The sequence below is a fragment of the Bos javanicus genome, chromosome 1 (assembly GCF_032452875.1).
Source record: "Bos javanicus breed banteng chromosome 1, ARS-OSU_banteng_1.0, whole genome shotgun sequence".
NCBI lineage: Eukaryota > Metazoa > Chordata > Mammalia > Artiodactyla > Bovidae > Bos > Bos javanicus.
In genome coordinates, this window is record NC_083868.1 from 117,319,008 (window position 1) to 117,329,577 (window position 10,570).

The 10,570-nt window shown below is 45.6% G+C and overlaps 1 non-coding gene across 1 annotated transcript; it reads left to right on the forward strand.

Moving 5' to 3' along the window:
* Positions 1 to 10,083: 10,083 nt before the first annotated feature.
* TRNAR-CCU (transfer RNA arginine (anticodon CCU)) lies at positions 10,084 to 10,156 on the forward strand. Its single transcript has one exon. It is a non-coding gene; the product is annotated as a tRNA-Arg (tRNA).
* The last annotated feature ends 414 nt before the right edge of the window (positions 10,157 to 10,570 follow it).

Below are 10,570 nucleotides of genomic sequence, written 5' to 3' on the forward strand. Positions count from 1 at the left end.
TCTGCAACAACAGAAGCCACCACAAGGAGAAGTCCGAGCACACAACTAGCGAGTAGCCCCTGCTCGCCACAGCTAGAGAAAGCCCGAACACAGTAAGACAGAGAAAGGAAAAAAAAAAGATTCTCATGTACCTTGAAGAAAATGTTGATACTCATTAATTCTGGGATGCAGGAACCCGGTATGTGTTATATTAGTATTAACATTATTCTCTGTTTTTAAAAAAAATTGTTTTTAAACTAACCAATTGAGATCACACGTTCCCAACTTTTCCAAGAGGAGGAACTAGCCTTGGTTTCCGTGGATTCTTAAGATGTAGAGGATTGAGAGGATGGTGTCCTCACAGCAAACCGTCCAGTGCAAATCATGGGAAAATTGAGAAGAGACCAATGAACCATCATTACATCATGGAGCACACCCAAGTAGAAGCTGAAACTCCACCCTCAAACAGCAGGGCTTCCGACGTGGCGCTGGTGGTAAAGAACCTGCCTGCCAATGTAGGAGACATAGAAACGTAGGTTGGATCCCTGGGTCTGGAAGAGGGCACTGCAACCCACTCCAGTATTCTTGCCTGGAGAATCCCATGGGCAGAGGAGCCTGGTAGGCTACAGTCCATGGGGTCACAGAGAGTCGGACACGACTGAGTGACTTAGCACACACGCACTTGTCTCAGCATGCACTTTGTCTCATCCCAAAGAAGGGTAATGCCAGGATGTTCAAACTACCACACAATTGCACTCATCTCACACACTATTAAAGTAATGCCCCAAATTCTCCAAGCCTGGCTTCAACAGTATGTGAACCATGAACTTTCAGATATCCAAGCTGGATTTAGCAAAGGCAGAGGAACCAGAGATCAAATGGCCAACATTTGCTGGATCATAGAAAAAGCAAGAGAACTCCAGAAAAACATCTACTTCTGCTTTATTGATTATGCCAAAGCCTTTGACTGTGTGGATAACAACAAACTGGAAAATTCTGAGAGAGATGGGAATACCAGACTACCTTATCTGCCTCCTGAGAAATCTTTATGCAGGTCAGGAAGCAACAGTTTGAACATGGAACAACAGACTGGTTCCAAATTGGGAAAGCAGTACATCAAGGCTCTATATTGTTACCCTGCTTATTTCTATGCAGAGTACATCATGTGAAATGCCGGGCTGGAGGAAGCACAAGCTGGAATCAAGATTGCCGGGAGAAATATCAGTAACCTCAGATATGCAGATAACACCATCCTTATGGCAGAAAGAGAAGAGGAAGTAAAGAGCCTTTTAATGAAAGTGAAAGAGGAGAGTGAAAAAGCTGGCTTAAAACTCAACATTCGAAAAACAAAAATCATGGCATCGAGTCCCATCACTTCATGACAAATAGATGGGAAAACAATGGAAATAGTAACAGACTTTATTTTAGTAACAGACTTTATTTTCTTGGGCTCCAAAATCACTGCAGATGGTTATTGCAGCCATGAAATTAAAAGATGCTTCCTCCTTGGAAGAAAAGCTATGACCAACCTAGACAGCATATTAAAAAGCAGAGACATTACTTTGCTGACAAAGGTCTGTCTAGTCAAAGCTATGGTTTTTCCAGTAGTCATGTATGGATATAAGAGTTGGACTGTGAAGAAAGCTGAGCGCTGAAGAATTGATGCTTTTGAACTGTGGTTCTGGAGAAGACTCTTGAGAGTCCCTTGGACTGCAAGGAGATCCAACTAGTCCATCCTAAAGGAAATCAGTCCTGAATATTCATTGAAGGACTGATGCTGAAGCTGAAACTCCCAATACATTGGCCACCTGATGTGAAGAGCTGACTCACTGGAAAAGACCCAATGCTGGGAAAGATTGAAGGCAGAAGGAGAAGGGGACTACAGAGGATGAGATGGTTGGATGGCATCACCGACTCAATGGGCATGAGTCTGAGCAAGCTCCAGGTGTTGGTGATGAACAGGGAAGGCTGGAGTGCTACATTCCATGGGGTCACAGAGTCAGACATGACTGAGCGACTGAACTGAACTTGTCTCAGCAGCAGAGTCCTGCACTTCCTGTAAAATACCATTGCAAAGAAATTCTCCTTGTCCCTGACTTCAGGCTCCCAGGGCTTGCCAAGTAGCCGGCAGTGTGACCTTAGGTCCATGAGGTGACCTCTCTGGTCCCAAATATCCTGATCTGTAACACGTGAAGTTTCATTTTCTAAGTGTTTTTGCTCTAGTACTAATTTCCTGAGACAGCTGAGCTACTTAAAATTAAAGTTGAGGTGTATAGTCATTGCGGCAGGGCTCTGGATGCCATGGTTCAGGGATAATTGATCCAGTGTGTGTCATTCAGAGTTAGCAGGTGAGTCATGCTCTAGCCGCTTCTCAGTTCCCCTGGTTTAGAGCCAGGGATGGGACTTGGGCATTGAAACCAGCTTTGCTTTGTAGTTCTGGCTTGAGGGGCCTGCGGCCTTGACTTTTCCTGACTCATGCATTCTGTGTTTGAAATATGATTATAATTTCACTGACCTGTGCTGGCCCCGAAGAAGGGAGCCAAGCGTTCTTCAAGAATAGGAAATCTCACCGCCCTCAGTATTAAACTTTCTGCTTCTGCTCCTCATGTGAAGCTTATAATTTGTGAGGACTTTTCTGGTGGTCCAGTGGTCAAGAATCTGCCTTCTGATGCAAGGGACAAGGGTTTCAACCCTGGTCGAGGAACTAAGATACCACATGCCAAGGGGCAACTACTGAGTCCTTGAGCCACAGAGAGCCTGTGTGCTCTTGAGCCCAGCTCTGCAACAAGAGAAGCCCTCACGTCGCAAGGAAGGTACAGCGCAGCCAAAATAAAAATAAAACCTTTAAAAAAAATTCTTATTTGTGAACACATCTGTCTTGGAGTCTCCAAAAGACAGGGCAAGAAAGAATGTCAGACCCTGCTGATACCAATACCTGCTACCACTGTCACTATTTTCCAGAAGGACTAGATGGATAGAGACATACAGAAGGGAAGTCACTGGCCTAAAAAAAAAAAAAAAAAAAAAAAACTAGTTAGAATTTTCCATGGTGATAACATGGTGTCTTCTGTATTGAATGTGAAAGTCACACAGTTGTGTCCAACTCTTTGTGACCCCATGGACTATACAGCCCATGGAATTCTCCAGGCCAGAATACTGGAGTGGGGAGCCTTTCCCTTCAGGGGATCTTCCCAACCCACGGATCAAACCCAGGTCTCCCGCATTGCAGGCGGATTCTTTACCAGCTGAGCCCCAATCTGTATTGAACAAAAGGGGAAAAACTATAAAAGTAATTGATCTACAAACTGACATTTTATGATACTTAAGCCAAATGAAAGAAATCTGTCCCTAGTCGTGATTCCACCAACTTCTTCCGGCTCCACGGTCACCACCTGGGCCCGGACCACTATCAGAGCTCCTAACAGCTTGGCCTGCCTCCCTCCTGCCCTGCTCCAGCCTAGTCCACACACAGGCAATCACAAGGCTTTTAAGTCAAAATTGATGGTGCCACAAACTTGGCAGTATTTTCTCTCCAGGAAGCCTTGTTGTTTCCTTTCACACCACTTTCCACAATGGCAAATGGATATTGTATTTGTTCAACATCTGCCCCCACCCTTTTGACAAATTCTAGGCTGAAAGAGATTGTGAAGGTTTTGTTTGTCCCTGGTATCCCCCGCACCTGGGCATCTATTAATACTGACTGAATAAATTACTCCTAACGATTAGTCTCAGAGTAGCACTTAAGAACCCATACCTTAAAAGCTAACCTTCTCTGTTTTTAATAACAAAAACCCCCAGGGAATTTCCACAGGTAGGCAGGGAACAGAGATGGGGAGATAATCAAATAGTCCTGAGAAGGGAGGAAGCAAGGGTTTCTCTGTCCCATCATTCTTTAGGCAAGGACACTGGCCAGAAAGTCCGGCGCCTTGAGATGGCTTATGTCACCGTGTCACCTGACACTGAGATCAAAGGCGGACTCTGCTTTGTGCAGAGGACAGAGATCAGGGTTCCCCTGACTCACAGCGAGCTGTATCAGATTAGACCAGGGAGCTCTATCAGAGTAGATCAGTCTGTAAAGTCCACCAAGGTAACAGCAGTTGCCATTTCTTGGGCACCTGTTGGTACAAAGTGCTTGGTCTATATTAACCCATTTAATCCTCCCCATGTCCCAATGCAATAAAGGTATACTATCCTCAATTTGGAGTTGAGGAAATTAAGACGCAGAGAGATTAAGTAACTTGCCTGAACTCACACAGCTGGCAAGCAACAGAACTGGGATGTGAACCCAGGCCTAGTCTGTGCTTCTTCACCATGGCCCATGGTCCATCATGTTGGCATTCAGCCTTTACATATTTTGACCATCAACAGAAATACAGATGGAGATGACAGGATATAGGAATGCAGGAAGCTTGGTGGAAACAGAACAGAACGCCTGTGCTTTAGAACTTCTTTCTCTACGGTCACAACATGTTAGAAGGGGACAGAGACCTAGAGATCATTCAGATGCTGACTATTCAAAGTGTGGTCCATGGACCTACAGCATCTGCACCAGCCGGGAGCTTGTTAGAAGTATAGCATCTCAGGCACACCCAGACCTGCTGGATCAGAATCTGCATTTTAACACAGACCCAAGTGGACTAAATGCAGTTCCAGTTTGCAAAGCATTGGTGTAGACTAGGGGTTCTCAACCCACTTGCCCTTTAGAATCACCGGGGGAGTTTTAACATGTTAGGACCTGAACTGGAATCCCTGGCAGTAGTAGGGCTGTGCTTGCATGTTTTTTCTCAGTCTTCCCAGCAGAGTCCAACATGCAGCCAGAGCTGAGAACTACCAATCTAGCCCAACTGTATGGCCTTCTTTTCTCTTCCCCTTGTTTTTATACTACAGTTAAAACAAGTGAAGTGACTTACCAAGCATGATGAAAAGTGTGTGGACTTGAGAGATTAAACAGGTCAAGATTCGGATCCTTGATTCTGCCACTTATTAGCAGTGATGCTTTAGGCAAGACACTACTCTGCTTGGATCTTAGTTTCCACATTTATAAAATGGAGGTAATAAAGCCCACCTTAAGGGGTCACTGTGAGAAAAACCAGCAAAGTATGAAGAATGGAATGTTTGCACTTGGGTATAGTAGGACCCTAATAACTGGCAGCTACCCTGACTGCCCAAGTCAGAGCACCCCAGGGCAGCAGCAGATGGCTCTCCAAGGAGTAAAAAGCTGGCACATTGCAATTCTTCCCCAGCATATTCTCCAAGTATGGAGCCAATGTATTGAAAGAACATTCATTAAGACTAAGATGAAAAGGCTGAGCACCAAAGAATCAATGCTTTTGAACAGTGGTGCTGGAGAAGACTCTTGAGAGTCCCTCAGACAGCAAGATCAAACCAGTCAATTCTAAAGGAAATCAATTGACCCTGAATATTCATTGGAAGGACTGATGCTGAAGCTAAAGCTTCAATACTTTGGCCACCTGATATGAAGAGCAGACTCACTGGAGAAGACCCTGTTGCTGGGAAAGACTGAAGGCAGAGGAAGAAGAGGGTGAAGAGGATGAGATGGTTGGATGGCATCATCGACTCAATGGGCATGAATCTGAGCAAACTCCAGGAGATAGTGAAGGACAGGGAAGCCTGGCATGCTGCAGCCCATGGGGTGACAGAATCAGACACAACTTAGTGACTGAACAACAACAATGAAAAGATGCAGAAGAAGAGGTTGGAAGTGAGATCCAAGGGGAAAAGAGCAAAGGCAGTCTCCTTTGCCACATGTTCCAGCCACTTCAGCCCCTCTAGTCCCACTCTCTTCCCTGCCCCCTCCATTCCAGATGGCGACCCTGATCGGAGAAACAGCATATGCCAGTGGTCAAAGACCTATAATCACTGAGTTGTGTTTGTGTGTGGTCTGTTGTGTGTTTTTTTGAAACTTATAAAAAAAACACTTTCCATACTGCATGTTTATCTGTATTTACTGGAACAGTACAATTAACACAGGTAAAAAGAGCTCCTTTGACTGAAACTCTATAAGAAAACCCAAAATGTGGCTTTTGCAGCTTTACCTGAGAAAGTCTGGGGCTCAAAGGGTGTAAGAAAGAAAGGTGTTCTCACTCTTCTTTCAGCAGTTTTTTAAAAAACATGTTTTGCTGTGGTAAAATTAGTTAACATCAAATTACCATTCCAACCATGTTGAAGTGCCTAATTCAGTGGTATTAAGTACATGCCCATATTTTGCATCATTTTAAGAGTTTTGCTCTTATATTTCCTTTTCTTCCCACACATACCTACATGTGTGCACACACAGTATCTTCACAACTTTTCAGCTCTGGAACCTTCCACGTGTAAAATTAGAAATGGCCTGCCAAGGGGGCCCAGGACGACGCGCCTTTTCTTTTCTTTGGGAGGAAGCTGATGTAGTGAGTGATGACCACGTGTCAGGTGCTTTCACATACTTTATTCATAACGACCTCGTAAGGGAGGAAAGGGGGTGTTACACCCATTTTTTACAGATGAGGAAACTGAGGTTCAAGGAGAAAAAGCAGTGCGTACACATGGGGGTGGGGGGCGAGGAGGGGTACAGCCGGCATTCAGATCCATGTCTGTGGGATTCCAGAGGCTATGCTCTTTTCTGCTTTTTCTTAGGAAAACATTTTTTTTTCTTCTTATAAGAAATAATGAAAAAAGAAATAAATAAATAAAAAGAAATAATGAGTTATTATTTTAAGAAAACAGTAAAATATAAAGATAAATATAAATCACTAACAAACTCCTCTCTCAGAAATAGTCACTTATACGTATTGAGGTCTTCCTGTCTGATTCTTTCCATATTCCAAGTCATTTATTTCCATGGTGTCCCAGGGACAGGAGAGGGGATGGCAAAGGGATGTGACAGAGAAATTTCATGTGCTTTGTCTCTAGAGATGTATGTGTTGCTTGGATCTTTTACAACAAAATGTATTTATGTATTAGTTACATAGTGAAAGAATCAGAAAAAAAATTGGAAACCCAAAGAAAGAAAAAAAAAATGTGTTGATCAAAAAGGGAGAATTGTCAATCCTAGAAATATTTAAAAAGAAGAATCCAAGAGACAACAATTGGCTCATAACAAGAACTCTTTAGGGTAATGATAAGGCTCGTTAGCAGGAATGTTTCTCTTTTTTTTATGTTTTTTAATTAATTTATTTATTTTTTGGTCTCAAGGCATGTGGGATCTTAGTTCTCCAACCAGGGGTTGAACCCGCACCCTCAACAGTGAAAGCACAGAGTCCTAACCACTGGACCACCAAGAAATTCCTAGGATTGTCTCTAACATGAAGACAGATACATTAGGCTTTCAAAGCAGGATGCCATTATCCCTCCCTAGCCAGCTCCTCCTAGTGTGGTGTCTAATTCTGTGCCTGCCAGACCACTTCTGCATAGAATTTAACTTCCCATGGAGTTTACATACAGTGTAAGAATGTCCGGGTACACTGCTGTCAACGTTCCAACTATCTGACAGGACTTTCTGCCAATTAAATTAATTGCTTTTCAAATATTTCTTCAATCTCTTAGAGCTCTCTACTGGTCAGTCAACATCACTAAATTATGTCAACTCTGGACATCGCCTGGATTCAAGTTCAAAAATTTAGAAATCTGAACTTTCTAAATCTGTAAGTTTAGGCTGTGGATTATGGGAGAGGACAATGTAATGCCATTCCACAGAGTACTTTCTAGGATGAGAAGCATGAGCAGCCACACCTTACACACGCCTAGCCACACCTCTTACACACCCAGTATGTGACAGAAAGTGCCATCAAAGCACCATGGTTAACACGCCTCATGTCATGGGGACAGGGCCAATGTTAGGCCACTAAATAGCAGCGTGATGTGGGGGTGGGGCAGGGCAGATTCTGGGGCGACTGCCAGCCACAGACACTGGGGGGAATCCCCATCCAGCAAGCAGAAAAAGATAGTATCTGACTCAGGCGGTAGCAGAAGATGCCATCAGTCCCAGCAAGCATTCAGCCTCAGTGAATGCAGCTGGAGTGAGGCGTGGTGAGGGCTGAGAAGAACAGTGGTAGAAGGGAAGCCCAGAGCAAGTGAGGGGCGGGGATCCAGGCAGGAACGCACGCCAGGTGAGTCCATCTGCAGGCATCAACGCTGGCACCTGGTCACTAGACTAGGTTTCTTTCATTCATTCATTCAACAAATATTTACCACATTCCTCCATGTGACTCACGCACCTACACACCTAGCTGGGTGTGCCAGGCGTACAAGGCCTGACTGCTCTTTACCCATTTCTCAGGGTTGTGTCATCAGCAAGAAACCTTGAGGGATGAGGTAATGTCTCCCTTCGGATGAAGGACAGGCGTGCACACTGCTGACTGTCAGAGTCATGAATTCCCCCAAGCTCTGTGTCCTTCACCTGGAGCACAAGCTCATTGTGCATGCTCTCACCATCCGGCCCAGGTCCTGTCTCCCTCGTGAGAACCAGGAGCAAGGGAAACCTGGCGCACACACGCTGCTTGCTGTCTTGGGAGGAATAAAGTCCTTAATTTCCAGCCTCCGAGTCTCATGTCTCCTGCCAGCACCCATGCAAGAGTCAAAGGCTAACTCATTAGCCTGTAAGTAGGGCAGAACCAAACTCCAGACCTGACAGCACTTCGGGTGTGGTGGGCCCTGTGCGGGCCCTTGAGGTCATCAGATAAGATCAGATCAGATCAGTCGCTCAGTCGTGTCCAACTCTTTGCGACCCCATGAATCGCAGCACGCCAGGCCTCCCTGTCCATCACCAACTCCCAGAGTTCACTCAGACTCACGTCCATCGAGTCAGTGATGCCATCCAGCCATCTCATCCTCTGTCGTCCCCTTCTCCTCCTGCCCCCAATCCCTCCCAGCATCAGAGTCTTTTCCAATGAGTCAACTCTTCACATGAGGTGGCCAAAGTACTGGAGTTTCAGCTTTAGCATCATTCCTTCCAAAGAAATCCCAGGGCTGATCTCCTTTAGAATGGACTAGTTGGATCTCCTTGCAGTCCAAGGGACTCTCAAGAGTCTTCTCCAACACATCATAGCCATGCACAAAACCAGCCTGGCACCTGTTCTCATGGAGTGTACATGCAACTGGGGGAGACAAACAGATGACAAACCAAACAAGAAAATATCAGAAGCATGCTACAGAGAACAGGAATGGAGTAATATGCTAAAAATGACCAGATGGCTACCTTAGATGGAGTGGCCAACGGATGCAAATACATGCGAAGTCCCCTGGAGGGAAGCATCTTAACAAGAAGAGAATGGCGAGCGCAAAGGCCTGAGGTTGGATCAGCCAGCAAGGCCGGAGGCCAGTGGATGCAGGGAAGTGGTTTGAGGAGGAGGTCCGTGGGAAGTTAGATCCTTGTCCTCAGAGGCCAAAGCTAGGGGACTGGATTTCTTTGCAGCAAGAGAAAGCCACTGAAGAATTTTAAGAAGGAGCATAAATGGCATGATTCAGATTTTTTAAACTAGCTCGAGCTGCTTTGTGAAGAAACATGAGTATAGGGGATGCATTCAGGAAGGAATGAAGCATCCAGGAAGCTACTGTATCAGTTCAGGGGCAACATGATTTTGGCCTGGACAAGAATGGGAGAGCTACAGAGAAGGGGGTACCTGGGGGCCGGGTTTTAAAGGGAGAGTCAACAGGCCTCACTAAAGGATTGGATGGGGAGATGGGGTGGAGAAGTGGTTATAGGAATAAGAAAAAGGAAAGAGCCAAAGGTGGCCACTCCTAGGTGTTTATCCTGAATAACTAAGTTCCATTTACTGAGATGAAAGAGACAGGAAAGGGTTGGTTCAGGGGAGAAAGCCAGAGAGAGACTCGTGGTTGAAGGCAGCAAGCACACAGATGTTTATCTGAGTCTGGAGTTGTGAGGGAGGCCAGGCTGGAGGGAGCACTTGGGGCCATCAGCATCTATAGGGTATCTGAGCTGTGGGGTGGGGGGAGAAGACCTGGAGAGCAATACGCATGGAAATGAGGGAGTGACTCAGTCCTGTGTCCCAAAACTGCCAACCTTCTGGGGGTGACATGACGAACCAGAGACGGGAAAGGAGACTTTCAGGAGCGGCTGTCAAAGTTGGGGGAAATCCTAAGACTTCCCTGGTGGTCCAGTGGCTAAGACTCTGCGCTCCTAATGCAGGGGGCCCAGGTTTGATCCCTGGTCAGGGAACTAGACCCCACATGCCACAACTAACGATCCTGAGTGCTGCAATGAAGCTTGAAGATCCTGGGTGCTGCAACTAAGACCCAGCACAGCCAAATAAAAAAAAAAGTGGTTTTTTTTTTTTTTTCAAGTGGGGGGAAATCCCAGAGAATGTGGTGTCACAATGCCCACCCCCAAGAGAATATTGGACTCAGGTAGAACAGAGGGGCTGGTTGTGGAATGCTACTGAGGAGAATGTCAAACTGTACTTCCCTGAGAGCCAAGCTCCATGTCCTGCTCAAGTTACCAGTGGCTGGGGCAATGATATCAAATAAGGGGCACAGTGCAGCCCAGAGGGCAGATTTTCCATTACACCAGACAAGCACATGGGGCTACCCAAGTCCTAGAATTACAGTGGCTTCTGCAACAACAGGAAAAGAC